The 21,131-nt window shown below is 37.9% G+C and overlaps 1 pseudogene; it reads left to right on the top strand.

Moving 5' to 3' along the window:
- Window positions 1-16,877, top strand: part of LOC107524868 (transmembrane protein 132A pseudogene) — a 49,837-nt pseudogene extending 32,960 nt beyond the window's left edge.
- Window positions 16,878-21,131: the final 4,254 nt, after the last annotated feature.

Genomic DNA, 21,131 nt, shown 5'->3' with positions numbered 1-21,131 from the left:
TCCATAGTGGCTGCACCAGTCAGCGTTCCCACAAACAATGCATGAGGGTTTCCTTTTCTCCACACCCTCACCAACACTAGTTGATTTATTGATGGCCGCCATTCTGACAGCTGTGAAGTGATGTTTCATTGTTGCTTTAGTTTGCATTTCTCTGATGACTAGGGACATTGAGCATCATTTCATATGTCTATTTGACATCTGTATGTTCTCTTTGGAGAAGGGTCTGTGCAGGTGTTTTTCCCATTTTTTATTATTGTTTAATTTTTGGTATTAAGTTCTATGAGCTTTTTATAAATTATGAATATTAATCTCTTATCAGATATATAATTGGCTAATATCTTCTCCCTTTCAATGGATTGTCTTTTCATTTTGTTGATGGTTTGCTTTGCTATGCTAAAATATTTTAGTTTGTTGGAGTCCCATTTGTTTATTTTTTTGTTTGTTTCCCCTGACCATTGAGATATGTCAGAGAAAATATTGCTAAGAGAAATGCTCGAAGTTTTACTGCTATGTTTTCTGTAACATCTGTAGCGATGCATTTCTGATTTTGATAATATGCCTCCTCTTTCCTCTCTCTCTTTTTTCTTGGCCATTCTAAGAAATGGTCTGTCAACTTTGGTAATATTTTCAGAGAAGTAACTTTAGGCTTCAATCATTTTTCCGCTTTATTTGAGTTTTCTTACTCAGTAATTTTTACTCTATTTTCTTATTTCCTTCCATTTCTTTAGATTTGATTTGACCTCTGGATAGATGCTACAATATGATGTTTTAAAACTTTGTTCTTTTTAGTAAAAATAATGATTATTTGTAAATACACACACACACGCACACACACACTCTATACTCAAGAGCAATAGCAGATTAAAAATTTCTGAATGCTCATTATATTTTTGGCTATAGTGTATGTGTATATGTAATATATAAACAAGTATATGTATTAAATGAGTTATGTATATGAAGAATATGGTTAATAATTTCATTCAATACTTATCTTTCCTAAAATTATATCAAATTTTTCTATTAATTAGTGAGAGAGGAATATTATCTACAATTTTAATTTTTAATACTCTATTTCTTAATTTTTGTCATTTATTGTGTTTTATATTTTGAGGCACCTTGATTATGTAAATATACATATAAAATTTAATATTTTCCTATTGCAATTAATATTTTTGTCATGTTTTAAAGTTTTTTTGTCTGCTATTAGTTTAGACCAGCAATTTTTAACCATTGTGTGCCACAATTATTTTTAAAATATGCAGTACTTGATTATTTAGTTAGGGCACTAACCTCGTTTCTCTTAAATTGTCACATAGAAAATGACAGCAATCAACACAATAATAACCATCAGTGTGAATGAATCAAAATTATACCTATTTTGTCAGATGGGCAAAAAACATAATTTTGACGTGCCACAGAATTTTATTTATTTTTTTAAATTTATTTATTTTTATATATCTTTATTGATTTCAGAGAGAGGAAAGGAGACGGAGAGAGAGAGAGAAAGAAACATCAATGATGAAAGAGTCATTGATCGAGCCCACAACCCGGGCATGTGCCCTGACCGGGAATCAAACCCCGATTGCCTGGATCCTAGGTCGATGCTCAACTGCTGAGCCACGCCTGGCCGGGCATGCCACAGAATTTTAGTAATTAGTTTATGTGTGCCAATAGATGAAAACAGTTGAAAATTGTTTGCTTAGACACTCTGGTATTCTTTTTTTTTTTCTTTTTAACTTTTTCAGAAAAAATTATCTTATTTGTTGAAAGTATTAGAGATGTCCCATTTTCTCCCCCATTGACACTCTCTACCCTGCTCTGCATGTCCTCCCCCACCCCTGGCCTTCACTGCACTATTGTCAAAACATAGATTATGCATATATGCATCTAAGTTCTTTTATTAATCTTTTTCCCCTCCCCCTTCCCTCTGGAATTTGTCAGTCTTTTGGATGCTTTAATGCTTTTGGATCTATGTTTTTAGTCAGTTTATTTCGTTCATCAGATTCCACTATAAATGACATCATGTGATACTTGTCTTTTTTTGACTGGCTTGTATGATTTAGCATAATACTCTCCAGAACCCTCCATACTGTCTCAGTGGGTAAGATATCCTTCTTTTTTACAGCTGCATAGGATTCCAATGTGTATATGTACCACAGCTTTTTTATTCATTCATCTGCTGATGGGCATCTGGGCTGTTTCCAGATCTTAGCTATTGTAAATAATGCTGCTGTGAGCATAGGGGTGCATATATTTTTCTAATTGGTGTTTCAGTGTTCTTAGAACTTTGTGTTTTTGCTGGGTCAAATGGTAGCTCCATTTTTAGTTTTCTGAAGCAACGCTACACTGTTTTCCATAGTGGTTGTATAAGTCTGCATTCCCACCAACAGTGTACTGGCTTCCCTTTTCTCCATATCCTTGCCAGCACTTGTTATTTGTTGATTTGTTGATGGTAGCCATTCTGACAGGTGTTTTTTATTTGTATGTCTGTGATGATTAGTGACTTTGAACATTTCTTCATGTTCTTTGATTATATATATCTTCTTTAGAGAAGTGTCTATTTATGTCCTTTGCCCATGTTTTAATTGAATTATCTTCCTTTTTTAAAGTTGTATGAATTCTTTATATATTTTGGAAATAAACCTCTTATCAGAGGTGTCATTGGCAAGTATGTTCACCCATACAATGGGATCCTCTTCATTTTCTTAATAGTTTATTTTTCCATGCAAAAATTTTATTTTAATCTTAGTCCCATTTATTTATTTCTTCCTTTGTTTTCCTTGCCCTAGAGATGTATAGGCAAACATGTTGCTATGAGAGATGTCTGAGATTTTTCTACCTATAGTTTCTTCTAGGATTTTTGTAGTTTCATGACTTACATTTCAGTCTTTTATCCATTTTGAGTTTATTCATTGTGATCCGAGAAGATGCTTGATATGATTTGAATCTTCTTGAACTTGTAGAGACTTGTTTTGTGTCCTAACATGTAGTCTATCTTTTTGAATGTCCCACTTGCACTTGAGAAGAATGTATATTATGCAGCTTTTGGGTGAAATGTTCTGTAAATGTCAACTAAATCCATCTAATCTGGTGTGCCTTTTAGGATCATTGTTTTCTTGATTTTTTTGTCTGGAAGATCTATCCAGTGAAGACAGTGGGTTGTTAAAGTCTCCTACAATGACATATTGCTCTCAATCTCTCCCTTAAAGTCCTCCAGAAGATTTTTTACATATTTAGGTGCTGCTATATTGGGTTCATATATGTTTACCAGAGTTATATTGTCTTGTTGGATTGATCCCTTTAGTATTATGTAGAGACCTTCACTGTGTCTTGTTATGGCCTTCATTTTGAAGTCTATTTTTGTCAGAGATGAGTATTGCTACCCCAGCTTTTTTCTTGTTTCCATTTACATGGAAAATTTTTTTCTACCCCTTTATTCTTATCCTGTGTGAGTCTTTTGTTCTGAGGTCTCTTGTAGACAGTATATACATGGGTCATCGGCTATCCTTTGACTTTTGATTGGATGATTTAATCCATTTACATTTAAGGTTATTATAGATAGGTATTTATTTGTTGTCATCTTTATTCTTTATGCCTTTGTTTCTTTCTCTATTTCTTATTAAAGCAGTCCTTTTAACATTTCTTGCATTGCTGGTTTCAAGGTGATAAACTTTAGCCTTTTTTTTTGTCTATGAAACTCTTTATTTCACCATCTATTTTGAATGATAGCCTTGCTGGATAGTGTAGTCTTGGTTTCACATCCTTGCTTTTCATTTCCTTGAATACTCCATGCCATTCCCCTGTGGCTCGTAGAGTTTCTGTTGAGCAATCAGCTGACAGTCTTATGTGAGCTCTTTTGTAGGCAACAATTTGCTTTTCTCTTGCTGCTTTTAGATTCTCTTTTTGTCGTTAGTTTATGGCATTTTAATTATGATGGGTCTGGGTGTGGGCCCCTTGGGGTTCTTCTTTCTTGGGATTCTCTGTGCCTCCTGAACTTCTTTGACTTTTTTCTTCATCAAGTTAAGTAAGTTTTCTGCCTTTATTTCTTCAAAGAGATTCTCCATTCCTTGCTCACTTCCATCTCCTTCTGGTTCTCCAAGAATGCAGATATTGTTACATTTCATGTTTTCCCAGAGTTCCCTTAAACGGTCCTGGTTTTTCATTGTTTTTTCTTTTTTGGTTCTCCGATTGATTTTTTTCTACCCTGTCTTCCAGTTCTCAGCTTCCTCTCATCTACTGTTTATCCCTTGCAGTGTATTCTTTATTTCTGCTATGTCATTTCTTATTTCTGACTGGTTGTTTTTTGTAGTTTCTATATCATTTTTTCTTGCTGTTGAGCATCCTTATAATCATTGCTCTGAACTCTGTATCTGATAAACTGCTTTTCTACATTTCATTTAGCTCTTTTTGAGAATTTGCTTTTCTTTCATTTAAGCTTGTTCTTTGTCTTCCCATTTTGCCTGCCTGTTAAGGTTTGTTTCTATATATTAGAAACAATGACCCCCAGTCTTGGTTGGGGTTGCCATATGTAATAGGTGATCTGTGGGACCAGTGGCATAGTCTCCCTAATGACCACACCTGGCAGCTCTAATTGTGTCTCATGTATGTGTTGTTTGGGCCGTCCTTTTGTAATTGAGTCTTGATTGCTGTTGGCTTATTTGTTGGCAGGCTCCACTCTCAGGCTGGCTGACAGTGAGGTTCAATGTGCAACACAGCACTCAGACTGCTGTGTTGTTGCTTATCACATGAAGTAAAATTCTCCTCTGCAGGGTTTGGAGCCTGCCAATATCTCCCTGTGGATACTTCTTGTGGAGCTTATTCGATTCTGCTCTATTGTTGTCTGAAGCTAGTCACTCGCTTTATTGGTTTTAGGCCTCTTTGAGGGTCTTTGGTGCAAGCCAATGTCAGATGCTGTTTGTGACTGGCCTTGAGTATCCTGTTTGGACCTAACAGTGATCCACATCTTGTAGTTCCCTCTGCTGATACTGAATGGATGTGGAGAAGAATCAAGTTGTGCATCAAGGTCTGCTTTTCTTTACCCACGGCCCAGTGGCAGGTCAGGCAAAGACTCAAAGCATCTAGAGATCCACCTCTGCCTGCAGGCTGTTAGTCTCAATCACTTAATGACCCTCAGGTTGTAGAGCTCAGCTGGTTATAAACTCCATGAGGTAATTCAAGAGGTTTTCCATTTGGTGGGGCAATTTCTACCCCCCAGGGAAAAGCTGCATTAATGGGAAACTCTGCCTGAGAAAGATTGTTGCAGCAGTATGGGGGAATGACTCAGCACAGGGATCCAGACAGTTGTCCTCTCCCCACAAAGCCACCATCCCTAGACTCTCCCCATGCAGCTCTAGTCCACTCTGCCCTCCCTCTGCTGGAGCCCAAGGTAAGTGGCTGCAAACAAAAATTAGTATGTTGTCTCTTTAAGGGTGTGTCTGTGTACATAGCCCCCTCTCTCTGCTGGAAACACCTCTGAGTGCTTTTCACCATCATGTGTTCTGTGGATACCTTTCCCATTTCTGGTGATCTGTGCCAGGGATACTCTTTTGGAGATAGATCCCAGACTTCTCAGGGGGAAACAGTGCAGCTGACATATTCTGCTACATATGGGAGCCTCCCCAGCCCTCTGGTGCCTCTGCACTTTCTTCCAGTCTCAATGTGGTCTCCTTTTTATGTCCTTGTTATAAGGGTTCTCTCTAGCTAGTCTTCAGTTGGGTATTCAGGATGATTTTTCTATATTTTAGTTGTAATTCCACTTTGGTCCTGGGAGAGTGTCAGTGTAGCTTCAGCATAATCCACTGCAATCTTCTCCCTCTATCAACTTTTTTTTCAATGTTAGCGGTGAGAAAAGTAGGGTCTAAAAATTCTCACTCCCATGTACTTGCTTTTTGGTGAGTATATCATGATGAAAACAAATTAGAGACAGAAGAAATCCCCTTAATGACAGAAAAAGAAAACAGACACATATTAGAAAACAAAGTCATTCAGCTTATTATTTTTTTCATTAAAACATTTATTTCTGTGATAAAAGAAACATTTGATTTATAGAATATAGTCTCTCTCTTTTTTTTTTAATGTTTCCTTATCTTTATTGTTGAGACCATTACAGATGTTCCCTTTTTAACCCCACTGATCCCCTCCACCCCATGTCCATTCAACCCCCAGGCCCTCCTCACATCAATGTCCGGGTCAATAGGCAATGTTCATAAATATACAAGCTCCCTAATTAATATCTCCCCACCCACACCCCTTTCCTCTGAGATTCCTCAGTTTGTCCCATGCTTCTATGTCTCTGGAACCATTTTGTTCATCAGCTTATTTTGTTTATTATATTCCACATAAAAGTGAGATCATGTGGTACTTGTCTTTCTCTGACTGGCTTATTTCACTTAGCATAATACTTTCTAGTTCCCTCCAAGCTGTCCCAAAGGATAAAAGATCCTTCCTCTTCACAGCTGCATAGTATTCCATGGCATAAATGTGCCACAGCTTTTTTACCCACTCATCTACTGATGGGCATTTGAGCTGTTTCCAAATCTTAGCTATTATAAATTGTGCTGCTATGAACACAGGAATGCATGAGGTCTTTGAGATTGGTGTTTGGGGTTCCTTAGGATATATTCCTAGAAGTAGGATCACTGGGTCAAATGGCAGGTCAATTTGTAATCTTTTGAGAAAACTACATACTGCTTTCCATAGTGTCTGCACCAGTCTGCATTTTCACCAGCAGTGTATTAGGGTTCCCTTTTCTCCACACTCTTGTCAGCACTTTTAGTTTGTTGACTTGTTGATGGTAGCCATTCTGACAGCTGTGAAGTGATACCTCATTATGGTTTTAATTTGCATCTCTCTGATTATTAGCAACATTGAGCATTTTTTCATATGTCTCAGCTATTTACATGTCCTCTTTGGAAAAGTGTTTATTTAGGTCCTTTGCCCATTTTTTAATTGTGTTGTTTGTCTTCCTTCTGTTAAGTTGCATAATTCCTAATATATTTTGGATATTAACCTTTTATCAGATGTGTCATTGGCAGACATGTTTTCCCAGACTGTGGGGTTCCTTTGTATTTTGAGGCTGTTTTTTGTTTTTTTTGCTGTGCAGAAGATTTTTATTTTGATGAAGTCCCATTTGTTTTTTTCTCCTTAGTTTATTTCCCTAGGAGATGTATCAGCAAACATATTGCTATGAGAGATGCCTGAGATTTTACTGCCTATGTCTTCCTCTAGAATTTTTATGGTTTCATGTTTTACATTTAAGTCTTTTAACCATTTTGAATTTACTTTTGTGTGTAGTGTAAATTTGTGGTCTAGTTTCAGTTTTTTGCATGTATCTTTCCAATTTTTCCAAAACCAATTATTGAAAAGACTGCTTTTACTCCATTGTAAGTTCTTACCTCCTTTATTAAATATTAATTGACCATAATGGCATGGGTCAAATTCTGGGTTCTCTGTTCTCTTCCACTGATCTATATGTTTGTTTCTGTGCCGGTACCAGGCTGTTTTGATTACAGTGACTTTGTAGTATAACTTGATATCTGGTATTGTGATCCCTCCAACTTTGTTCTCCTTTCTCAGGATCGCTGGGGGGGGTGTTTTGGTTCCATGTACATCTTTGAAGTGGTTTTTTCTAGATCTGTGAAATATGCTGTTGGTGTTTTAGTAGGGATTGCATTGAATTTATAGATTGCTTTGGGTAATATGGACATTTTAATGATGTTAATTCTTCCAATCCATGAACATGGTATATTTTTCCATTTGTTTATATCTTCCTCTATTTCTTTTTTCAGTGTCTTGTAGTTTTCCAAGTAAAGTTCTTTTAAATCTTTGGTAAAGTTTATTCCTCAGTACATTATTTTTTTAGTTGCAATGGTAAATGGGATTGTTTATATAGTGTCTGTTTCTGACAGTTCATTATTGGGGTATAAAAATGCCATTGATTTCTGGGTGTTAATTTTGTATCCTGCTACCTTGCTGAATTCATTTATTAAATCTAGTAGTTTTTTGGTGGAATCTTTAGTATTCTCTATGTACAATATCATGTCATCTGCAAATAATGAGTTTTACTTCCTACTTTCCAATTTTGATACCTTTTAATGTTTTCTTCTTTTCTGATTGTTATGGCTAGGACTTCCAGTACTATGTTGAATAAGAGTGGTAAAAGTGGACACCCCTGTCGTGTTCCTGTTCTTAATGGAAATAGTTTTAGTTTTTGCCCATTGAGTATGATGTTGGCTGTAGGTTTGTCATATATGGACTTTATTATGTTGAGGTATGATCCTTCTCTTCCCACTTTGCTGAGAGTTTTTATCAAAAATGGGTGTTGAGTTTTTGAGTGCTTTTTCTGCATCTATTGATATGATCATGTGATTTTTATCTTTCAATTTGTTTATGTGCTGTATTAGGTTTATTGATTTGCAAATATTGTACCAGCCTTGAATCCCTGGAATAAATCCCCCTTGGTCATGGTGTATGATCTTTTTAAATATATTTCTGGATCCAATTTGCTAATGTTTTGTTGAGGATTTTAGCATCTATGTTCATCAGGGATATTGGCCTGTAATTCTCTTTGTTTGTAGTGTGTTTATCTGGTTTTGGAGTTAAGCTAATGCTGGCCTCGTAAAGAGAGTTTGGGAGTATTCCTTCCTCTTGGATTTTTTGAAACAGTTTGAGGAGGATAGGTGTTAACTCCTCTTTGAATGTTTGGTAAAACTCCCCTGTGTAGCCATCCAGGCCAGGACTTTTGTGTGGTTGGAGCCCTTTGATTACTGCTTCAACTTCATCAGCAGTTATTGGCTTATTTAGACTTTCTGACTCTTCCTGATTGAGTTTTGAAAGGTTGTATTTTTCTAGGAATTTATCCACTACATCCAGGTTGTCCAGCTTTGTGGCTTGTTTTTTGGTCTCCCCATTTTGGTTAAGTGTTAGGTGGATCTGCTAGGATTCTCAGGCTTTTTGGAGGGTCTCTGGTACAGGCCAATGTCAGACACAGTTTGTGACTGGCCTTGGGTACCCTTTTTGGGGCTATCAACAACCCCGGGCTTGAGGTCTCCACTGCTGGGGCTGGATGTGTTTGGACAGGACCAAGATGCACACCAAAGTCTGCTTTTCTAGGGCCCAAGTCCCAAAACAGATCAGGCAAAGACTCAAAGCACCCTGAGGTCTGCCACAATCTGCAGACTGGTTAACCTGATTCTCCTAATGAGCCTCAGGCTGTGGTAGCTACACAGGATGGGGCAGTTGGTTGTTATCAGTCTCTTAACAAGCCTCAGTCTGTAGAAAATCCTCTGGGCAGGACAAGAGGCTCTCCAGCAGGGTGGGGCAATTGTTTTCCCCCTAAGGCAAAAGCCTAAAATTTGCCTCCCAAGAAAGATGTCCTCCACAGTCTGGGAGAATGACTCTCCCCAGACTCTCCCCACTCCAGTGCTGTCTCCCAGACAGCTCCAGTCCACTCCACTCCTCCTCCACTGGAGCCCAAGGTGAGTGGCTCCACATGAAACATTGTGAGTTGGCTCTTTAAGAGGGTGACTGCAGTTCCAACTTCCTCTCCCTGGCAGACAGAAACCCAGCTGCTTCTAGCAGCCAGATGTCATGTGGGCACCTTTCCCAGTTCTGGTGCTCTTGGCTGGGAAGCCCAGCCTGGACTTTATGCCCCAGAGTCTTCAGTGGGAACCCCCTACAGCTGAGATATCCCTCTGGACCTTCAGCTGCTGCCTGTTGAAGCACAGCCAGCCCTCTTGTGTCTACACTTCCTACCAGTTTTTGTGTGGTCTCCGCTAACATTTTTTAATGTTGACATTATTGCAGGGTTACCACCCCTCGCCACACTCCCCCCTCCAATTGAGAAAAGTCTTCCACTGAATCAGATGGCAGGATACACAGGTCTCATGGTGGAAATTATGTGCTGGATCCTCTGTAAAATGGACGATGCAAGACCAACAGACTATAGTCTTTGAGGTTTTATGCCTGACATAATTTGTTGGCTTGCTGAATTCTTAGACATCATTATGGAAGAATAATTAGTTTTTTCACAAAACTGCCAATTAAGTACATGTGAATACACCATAAAATTCCCACTCAAAAATTGTTTTAAAATTCAGTAAGCTAATTTGTCAGAGAGATGGCATTATAATAGAAAATGATAGTTATGTTAATTAGCCAGTCTTAAATTTACAAATTTAGATTAAGATTTTTGTACACACACATGTATTAATCATGCTGTGAAATTTTAAAATAAATCACACAAATTCATAACTAAGAAATTTTTAATTTTTTTATCTTTTATTTTTTAATCCTCATCAGAGGATATTTTTTCCATTGCTTTTCAGAGAGAGTGGAAGGGAGAGAGGGAGAGAGAGAAAAACATCATTGAGAAAGACACATCGATTGGTTGCCTCCTGCATGTGTCCCTACTGCGGCCGGGGATCAAGCCTGCAATGGAGGTACATGCCCTTGGGTGGAATCAAACCCAGGACCCTTCAGTCCACAGATTGATACTCTAGCCACTGAGCCAACCCAGCTAGGACAGAAATTTTTATTTCAAATATCAAATATTTTACACTATAATATAACATGTGTATATATTATGTTAATTATGAGTCTTAATTTTCCATAAATATTTTTCTCTTAAATAAAAAGGCAAAATGCAAAAATAAACCCTGATTATGGCAATAAGATATATTTTAAGGAAGTCAGTAAAGTGAAAAATTGTTTTGATCATGCAATAGTATTTTCTGAACTATGATTTCTTCTATTTAAAATACTTTCTTTAATGTTGTAGTTATGCTAAAGAAATAATGAAAAGTTAAAAAAAAACAAAACACCCTAATGCACAGAGTTACATAAATATGGTTTAAAACAACCTGATGTAGCCCTGGCCAGTTTTTCTCAGTGATTGGAGCATTGCCCATGCACCAAAGTGTTGTGGGTTCAATTCCTAGTCAAGGGCACTACCTGGATTGCAGGTTCAATCCTGGGCCTCCATGTGGCACCTGTGCAAGGCAACCGATAGTTGTGTTTCTCTCTTCCCCTCCCTCCCTTTCACTCTCTCTGTCAAAATCAGTGGGGGGAAAATGTCATTGGGTGAGGGTTAACAAATAAAACAAAACAAAAAAACACTCTTGGATAGAGATATGAGGAATATGGCAGTACTTTGAGGAAAGGTTCAGATTAACAATAATTGCAGTGCTATATATTTTAGAAATGAACCTGATTCTACTGAATAGAATCCTTCAAATTTTAGTTTAGTTGATCAGTTATTTGGTTGTGTCTGTAGACATATTATAAATGGCAGAGTCAAGAAAAATGGGGGTTTTAAAAAAGCAGCCACAAAATAAATGCACCAAATAGGTACAGATATGTACCATCATAATCTTATGAATTAAAAAACATTTTCAAAGAATATACTTGGTAGCTTTTCATTTCACCCTATTTTTTATCATTTAAACATAGCATTTTATAAGATTATGTTAATTTAAATTACTTATTAAAAATATAGTGAATGATAGGGTTTTAGTTCTGTCATAATTGCATGCAGAATTTATAAAAACTTTTCTATTAAGCTCCAAAGACAAAGAGTGATTTATAAACTCTTCTCCACCTAAAACACTATTTCTACTCCTTGAGTTATTTTCTTGTTGATTTTTTCATCATAAATCTGACTAGTAACAAGATTTATTTAACATTCCCCAGTAGATCATTACTTTGTACACTAATAAACACTGTACTATAAAAGATTGGTGGTGATTATTTCAGGAAGTAATCAACTTGGTTTTAGTAAGTTCTGAATATACAGAACAGATGGGAGAAAATTAAATGTTAATATTTATAAAGCTTCTGTTAAGAAGGAAAATTAAATAACACAGCAAAATAAACTGCTACTTAATACATATGATTACTTATTAACATTCTGTGACATGTTACTATATATGTAAAAATAAGTGAAGCAATAAATTTAATTATTAATTGCCATATAACAAACAAATACTAATGTTTCAATATATTTCTAAAAAAGGAAAATATATGAAAACCAGATTAATCAACTGAGCATATACAGTTTACTATTTTTCTAAAATACCATGAATGTAGACTCTCCACTCTCTTGGAATATAACACTTTAGTGTATGTGAAGTGCCCTAGTATACCAATTGCACCTACTCTCTTAGCTCTATAATTAAATATGTGCTACACATAATTGAATTTTTCTAAGATTAGAAATTAAGTTACCAATAGAAAGATGATATATAAACAGTCTCTCAAGCTCTATCTTGAAAATATCAAAGACCACTTTTAAGCATTCTTTGAGGAGAAAGGCACTCAAATAAAGCCTTTAGGGTTTTTATGCATATTCACATTTTAATGCTTTTGATGATCTATTAACTAAAGAAGATTTCTCATTTATTATGTAAAAAACAACAACACAGACCTCCTCAAATTACATTAGAGTTATGTGTGTTTTATATGAATAAAAAGTATTTAAAAAATGCATCAAATGTATTTTTCTCCTTTTCAGATGTGATTATTAAATAATATTTTTAGTGCATAGTAGTATTTATAAAGTCACTCCACTTAACTGTCAGTCATCTACTGTAGTGAAGTCAGAATCCATCCCAGCTCTCTAAGTTGCTTAATTAGAGAAATAATAAGTTTCAGATAGCAGCAGAAAAAAAACTTTGAAGGAAACAGGGGGAAAATATAGCTTAACTGGTTTGGAAGAAGAAAAGCATACATCAGAAAAAAATCTGGCATTTTATTTTTGAAAAAAGAAAAGAAAAGAAATAAAAGTATGTGAGAAAGTATTGAAGTAGAAAGAAAAAAGTAGGTTCTTAGATTTGTCTGTTTTCTATCAGAAAAGGAGAGATGTTAATGAAAGAAAGAAAATGTCTCTGTCTTCTACTGTGACTGGAAAGGGAGAGGGGAAAGATCTCACAAGGCATCACATAAAGCAGATAATGGGGTCTGCAAAGCATTTGTCTCAGCAGCAGCTGAGGACTTGTTAAAAATGCAGCCTACTGAATCAGAAATTCTAGAATTTTTGGCAAAAAACTTGCATTTCAACAAGATCCCTGTATGTTTTATATGCACACTGAATTTGAGTAGCAGCGCTGTAGGCAGAAGTTTGTCAGAGAAACCATTTCACAAGGGAAATTATGCCCATTTCAAGAATTTTTTTTGGTGGCGATCTAGCTATTAATTCAATTAAGATGAACCGTAGGGTCATATTTGAAGTTAAATCCTGAAAAGTAAGGAGTTTGATGTGTGCTGTAGATCAACACATTGTTTAATTTATTTTAGATACTATCAAGGGAAAAGGGACCAGAACTAATGGAAACTTTTTTGGTATTTTCTTCAGACTGACAGAGCTAAAGTAACATTTTTATTCTGAAGATATCTTATTCTGAAGATAAAGGCAAGAGGACTTATTTTTTTCTGCTTAAGAACTTACTATAATAAACTAATGATATTCATAAAAAAACAGTGCATTGGCCAATGGGTTTGATTAAGTAATAAAAATGAAAAAATTTACTTAAGTAAGAAGGATGTGATGAGATATAAAATGTGGGCTAAGATAATCATTTTCCAAATTTGGAAACTTCAGTTCAAAGCCCCTGTGACAGTCTAGCCTAAGCCCTCTTTTTAGTTATTTTTTTCTTCCAGTACAAGGATGATTCCCCTAAATGGGCACTGCTGCCCAATTTACCATAGCACAGTATTATGTGGAAAGATCCACTGTACTCGTAACCACACACTTTCCTGTTGAGTCTCTTAGTTTTAAATACTAATAACTATTAGATAATTGAAAAAGTTTAACAAATGGTTGATAATTTAGAGAACTATGAGAAATAATAAAACTACTAGATTTATTCTCTCTAGATATCATCCAAACTAAAACGGAATTAGGATTTCTCTTCATATCTGAACTAAATTCATTGTCATTGATTTCACAAATATTCAGAGTAAAAAGCAGGATTCATTAAGGAGTTATTTTAATTTGTTCCTATTTCCTTGCACTCCCCCAACATACTCCAATTAGGTAACGAGATATTTATTGTCTCAATGAAAGGGAGATTAGAAAAAGAGAAGAAAATAAAGGTTCCTTAAGGGCAATCTCCTTCTAGGATACCTGTTATACTTAGTTCTGAGACTCTGGAATGGTGTTATTCTAAAGTAGATTGGGATTATTGTCTGGGAACTGCAGCAGAGGCTGGCATCTGTGCTGGCTGTGGCCAGTGGCACCAAGAGGGCACAGGAGACAGGGAGGCCTGCAGCCACCTGAGCTGCCTGCCTAGTGCCCCCCTTCAGTGGGAAGGATATACAGGTGTAGCAGCAGCTCCCCAAGGGCCCTGCAGCCACTGGCTCTGCCTCCTGGTGGCCATCACCCTGCACATACTGAGAATGGACTTAACTAAGACACCCTGGACCCTGTCTACCTGCCCACAGCCCTGGAGTTCATGGATACCCCTGAGCACATCCCTGTGCAGCAGGTGGACCTGACAACTCCTCTCTAGGCTCTGGATCTCAGATCTTTCTGCTCCTCCAGCCCTAGCCCTGGGTCCAGCCATTTCTCCTGGCCTCCTACCCACCCTCTGCTATTCAGTATGTTGTCCATCCTCTGGTCACTGAGCCCTACCAATGGCTAGTCCGGTGGGATATGCAGGGTGTGTTGGTGGAAGTGTCTGTGACTTCAGCAGAGCCCCATGTCTGAGTCCCCTTCCACCTCAAAGGGCAGGATTGGCTGCCCAGTCTTGGAAGCTTGCCTTGTGCCCAGCTCCACGAAGCCACATGCTCTGTAGGCACTGGTCACCAAACCTTCAGCTTCCAGCCATTCATGAGCACCTGTGTGGTGGAGCTGGAGTGGCTCTTGCACTGGTTTTCCCAGGGCTCCACCACTGGGCAAAGCAGGCCCACACACTGGAGCCTACCATTGAGGGCCCTGGGGGCTGTGGCCTTGGTGGGGAGGACTCTTGTGAACAGGCTCTCTTAGTGGGTAGTGTGGACCTGCCCCTGGCAAACCTCTCACAGTACCAGGAGGTGCCCTTGGATAAGGCAGTGACTCTGTGGCTACCTGGCATGCCTTCTGGCCCAGCCAGTTCTTCAGTGCCATTCTCCTGCTCCAGCACAAGTTCACAGCCAGTGTCCTGACCCTGTGGATCAAAATGAAGAAAGGGCGGCATGTAACCTGCCCTCCTAGTCCAGCCCACCCTCTGGACTGCCACGTTTGATTGCTTCTAGGGCTCCAAGCACCACACCACCCTCATCACCTGACACCATGCCAGGCCCCCAGGGCCAGCCCCCTTGAACTGTCTGATTTCCTAGGGGTGAGCTTTTTGGTGGGCAATGACATTAGTGGGGATGTGGAAGTCACTCACTCTGTTGCATGGCACCTGGAATACCCAGGTCAGGCCCCTGAAGCAGAGGACAAAATGGTGTGAGTGATCTTGGCATTGGAGTGTGACATAGGACCCCTTGTCTCACTGTTCCAGGTGGAGGAACTGGTGGATACAGCAGCACTGACTGGAGTGCCCTGGAGTGTCCAGGTGGACTGTGTGTGAGGGAGGCTGCCCTGGGAGCGGTGGTGACAGAGCACATTGGTTGTAAGTCAGCCAATGCACAAGTTCTGCTCAATGGGTGCATGTGGACTTCTGGTGGCACTCCGGGCCTTGCTTGACCATGTGAGCCCCACTGCTGCCCCAGCATATCGAGCAGAAGACACCACCTTAAGCAGGTCTGTGGCGGGAGGGTGCATGGCCCAGCTGAAGGGGTGCCCCAGAGCCCTAAGCAGAAGCAACTGAATAAGGGAAGCAGAGTGCCCATGGCTGCCTCCTGCAGTATCAGCCTGTGAGGGTAAGCTTCTTTGTTCCCTTGGCAGCCTCAGCCTCACCCACCTGTTGGGCCCTACTGGCTGATGGACAAATCCCACCTCTGAACCTGCACGTAGTCTTGCTGGAGGGCAGCCATGGTCCTGGTGGGCCAGGAGCTGGGTGTCACCTCCAATGAGGTGCCTCCCTGTTGTTGGACTCCATCCTAGGGGAGCAGGCACTGGCCATGATGGATGACAAGCTCTTGGTGATGAGCATATCACTTGCTTGAGCTAGGGCACTACCCACCCTTGGAGGCCACAGCTATATTCTGGGCACAGTCAGCCCTTCCTGCCCCAAAGCAGGAGGCGGCCTGCTCCCTATGCTTATCTTTCTCTAACAAATCTTGGGCCCCGCTAAGCTCCACAACTACTGTGACCTCACAGGAAGAGCTGGGTGCTGTCTTGCCTGCAGAGATGCAAGATGCCGTGTTTGGTGTGGTGGTGAGTGGGGCAGGCATTGAGGGGTTGCCCCTGTATGTGTCTCTGCATTCCTCTGAGCTCTGCTCACTGGGCTGCCACCCCATGACCGTGGCCTCAGGCACTATCTGACTAGATCTGTCTCCAGTTCTCAAGTCAGTCACCCATCTAGCCCTGCCCAGAGATCACCAGCCACAAAGGTCAGCATGGGTGGTGAAGGTGGGGGACAGGGAGTGTGGGGGGCAGTGGGTGTGAGAAGGGAAGTTTGAGAAAGCAGAAGAGGGGACCTGGAAGGAGTGGCAAGAGGAGGAGATTGTCACTGACCCTCAGTGGGTTGCCCACCTAGAGCTAGTCATACACTCCCTGCTGAACATATTCTGTCTGGCCATCTTCACCTTCCTGGAAATGGTGTGGTCTTCCTGTTGCATTACCAGCACAGGGAGCCCCTCTCAGTGCCACTGACTCTGCCTCTCCTCAGCTCCTCAACTGGGTCTGGCTGGGCACTGAGCAGGAGGACCTGAGCCACCAGCTGGACCAGCAGCTGCTTGGAAAAGAAAGGACTAGAGAGGAGATTATCAAACTCAACCAAGAAATTTTCTTGTGAAACAGAACAGCACTATTGAAGAAATGCAACAATCCCAAGTCTCCCAAATCTAATACTTATAACATCTGGAATACAATAAAAAAATACATTCTCGAGAAAAAAGAAAATTGATAAAGTGTGACTCCGCAATGTATCAGATGTTTCAACTAACTGATAAGGATTTTAAAGTATCTGTTATAACTAACCCCAATGTGGGAAATTAAAACAAGTTTGATAAATGATAATCTCAACAGAGAGTGGATTTCAGCTGATAATTAGAATCAATAAAAATGGAAATTTTATAACTGACTTTTTTTTTTTTAAAGTAGGTAATTTTATTGCCAAATTGAAATGACAAAATAAAGAGAAAGAGAATTTGAAGATAGATTAATATAAAATATCAAATCAAATTCCAGCCAGAAAAAAAAATAATAAGGCACAGATGCTCGGGGACCTACTAGATAATAGCAAATAATCATTGAATATTCTTTACACATAGTCATTACACATTATGTAGCTGGAGCACCACAGAGTAAAGCGAGAGTGAGAAAAAAATGGGCAAAACAATTTGAAGATATTATTCTTTAAACTTTTGCAAATTTAACAAGAAATTTCCATACCCAAGATACTAAACAAAATCAATCATAATAAACAAAAAGAAGCTCAAGCTTGGCAGCATCATAGTCAAACTGTTGAAAGCCAAAGATGAAGAGCAACTATTGAAAGAGGCAAATGAAAAATGACATCTTACATACAGGGGACAACAATTTGATTAACTGTTAACTTTTCATCAAAATCCATGAAAAATAGGAGAAAGTGGAGCAATGTTAATGTGTTTTAAGAAAATGTGAATGCAGAATTCTATATCCATTTAAAATATCCTTCAAGAATAAAGGTTTATTATAGACATTTTCAGATAAAGAAAATGAAAGAATTGATTTTCAGCAGACCCGAACTACAAGAAACAATGCAGAAAATCTTATATGGGCAGAGGGGGGAAAAACAATGCCAGGTACAAACTCTAGTCTTCAGAAAATAAGTTTTTGTAATGGTAAATATCTGAGAAAATGCAAAAAAACCCCACACCTATTCTCCTTTTGGCTTTTTTATTTATTTATTTATTTATTTTTACCATTAATAATGTCTTAGTTAATTCTTTATAACCATATAAATGCTAAAAAGTATTATTTTGTGATGTTCATAATATATGTACAAGTAATACATGTAAGATGTGTATGGTGTGAAATAATTCAATCAAAAAAGAGAATTTTTTCCACAAACTCTCCCACTCAATCGGGCTCATTTATATTTCAGAGAACAAGGTAAACCATGTTTGTCACCTGTTGCCTTTGTGGATACTTTTATAGTCTTTTGTGGGAAGCTATTTCTCTACATTATTAATGTAGAATATGGGTTTCTTATTCACAGAAGTCATTGGCCAACTGATATGCTCCCATTAATCTGTCATATTGTGAGAAACAAAAGAGCACCAGGGCAGTAGAATTATATTTCATTCAAATTTAATACAATTCAAAAGATCATAATAAGCCTGACATTTTTAAGCACATATTATATGCCATGCTGTGTTACACCTTTAATTATATCTAATCAGCACAAAAATCATGAGATAAATGTCATTATTCTATTTGGGATAAAATTCACATGTTGAAGATCTAAAGTCTAATACTTCAGAATGTGACTACATTTGGAAGTTGTTTTTTAAAGAGGTAATTAATTTAAAGTAGGGTCATTAGGGTGGGCAATCCAATATGATTGATGCCCTTATAAGAAGAGAAGGGAGGCCTCAGAAGAAATCAAACCTCCTGACAACTTGATCTTGGACTTCCTGCCTCCAGAACTGTGAAAAAATACATGTCTGCTTTTTAAGCCACTTAGCCTGTGGTATTTTGTTATGGCCATTGCCTAGCAAACTAATGCATCATCATTTATGGAAGATGGAAGAGTAGTGTAAGAAATGTAAAACATTTCGTCAAGTGCATGTGTTCAGAAAATGTTTAATTTTGCCTTCCAATCCACATATGAGATTTCAAGGGCAGTATTTATTTCATTATAGTGCACTGTTACCCTTCTTCATCTCCTTTCATAATAAATATCAGTATTAAAAGTTTACACTTAAATGTGCAATTCTTTATTCAATGAGAATGGTTTACAATGTAATATTCCCCAATCTACCTGCATTGCCTTCTTCTCCTTTCATTCCAGACTATGGGGCTAAGTCACATGTGGGATAGTTACTGAGAAATTAATTTATGATTTGTTCACATTGTTTTAGGAGGATGGGTGGAATAAGATGTAATATTCAATCTCCTTTCCTCAGGGTCCTATTGAAGTCCTTAATCCCCATTAGAAACAGTCTAACCTAAAATGTTGATGTCTGAAAAGGTGTATGTAGGCTTGAATTTGCAGAAACAAAAAGAAGGACATCTAGACAGGGTCCAGGAACTTGGAAGGGACTGATGATTTTATGAGCCATGGTCCCCCATGAGTCCCAGGATGAATAAGCAGTGCTGCATCCTGGGTGGCTGCACTTGGCGTTCTCCAGCCATCAGCCCTGAAAAGATCATGGATTTTAAGCCAGGGAAAATGACAGCATTGAAGACATCTTCACAGTGACCTGGATCAATGAGGGCATCACTAAGGATTACGTTTTAATTCCTGTCACTTGAAATAGCCTTCTGTCTGATTCACCTACATGACATTGTGTAGTAATGTTGTGGAGAAAAATGTGTGATTTCTTTATATTACCTTTTTCTTTGATCTCTGCAGAAAGTGAGACAGATGCTTCAATGTGGTTATCAGGAGACACCTGAGTCATGGGTCACAGAAGAGAAGGACACAAATGAGGAGATTAGAAGCTGAGGTACCATTTCACATCAAACAGGAGTAATTTAAAAGGTAATTTTTTTCTATGTCTATTGTAAAAGACACAATATTGACCCATCAAAGTGTGTTTTAGGGGGTTAGATGGCATTTTCTCGAGATATAGAGATGAGTCTTATTACTATTAAAATATTTTTAACCAGTATACCCTATTGGTTGGCCGTGATGGATTATGGTTTATTCTATAAATTTATGCTTAGCCTCTCTATAAAAAAGACAAATTTCTGACTTTAATTGGACAATTAAATCATGCAGTAGCCTGTGTACCATAGGTATTCAGGTAGAGTTTTTGAGGACCAGTCTCAAAGTTTCTAAAGTTTTTTCTATTTTAGCACTTTGGAAAATGTATACTTGTCCATTTTAACATTAAGATTGGATATTTGATTAAACAACATGGTTCACTGTGTTATTCCATTTACTGAATTAGAGCCATGTAATATTTGACTAATTAAGAAAAAAGAATAAGTTAAAATGCTTAATGTGAATAGCCGTGATTTAATAACAGCATTCAAAATTCATTTAGGTATTTCTATAAATCTACTTTATTTTTACTTTTATAATATAAAAATGCATTGATTCACATTACATACATCTGGAAAAGTCTATATTGATCATTTAGTCAAACCCCTCATTTTATAGTTGCAGAAATTGAAACATAATAAATAATAAAGCTATATTCAAACAATATTTTAACATATTTTCCTTATGGTAAATTCTCCATATATCATTTATTTTCATAAAAAAGCATACATATTGAACATTGTTGGAAAGAGTTTAAATACTATATTCAAGTTAAACATTATAATTTAGAGGGATGTAAATTAAACCTTAGGAAAGACTCATGCTTCACATTGTATTTGCATTTAATTTTGTTAATGGAACAGAGACTTCTGAGCTACATGCACCAAAACTTTTTATTATAGGAAGAGAAGTGGAAGGAAGGTAAGGAGACTGGACAAGAGGCGCTTCAGGCCCTATACTTGCATTTTAACTGATTAATTAATAATATATTATATACATTACTGATTATTAATTTCTTATAATCTTATTAGGCTTCAATTTTCAGTCTTTGAACTTCTCTATAGTTCCACATCATTATTATGACCTGGAAGTTTCCCACTGTTTAAATTTGAACATAACTTTATAATCAAGATAAAAGCTCTTCATTATTTCTAACCCTTTTTATTTTATCAACACTTTTGTTCTTTTATTTTTAAAACTTTCTTATAATGTTTATAATCTGATATTAATAACACAGGTTGCTTTCCTTCCCCAAAGAAACCATTCTCTTTCCTGCTTCTGTTTTTAGCTGTGCTCTGCACTTTTCTTAGAATTATCTTCTGCTTCTCTAGTTAATGCAAAAGTCACCTCCTC

The sequence above is a fragment of the Miniopterus natalensis genome, chromosome 10 (genome assembly GCF_054644295.1).
Source record: "Miniopterus natalensis isolate mMinNat1 chromosome 10, mMinNat1.hap1, whole genome shotgun sequence".
NCBI lineage: Eukaryota > Metazoa > Chordata > Mammalia > Chiroptera > Miniopteridae > Miniopterus > Miniopterus natalensis.
Note: the sequence above shows the minus strand (reverse complement) of the source record. Positions and strands in the feature narration are given on the sequence as shown.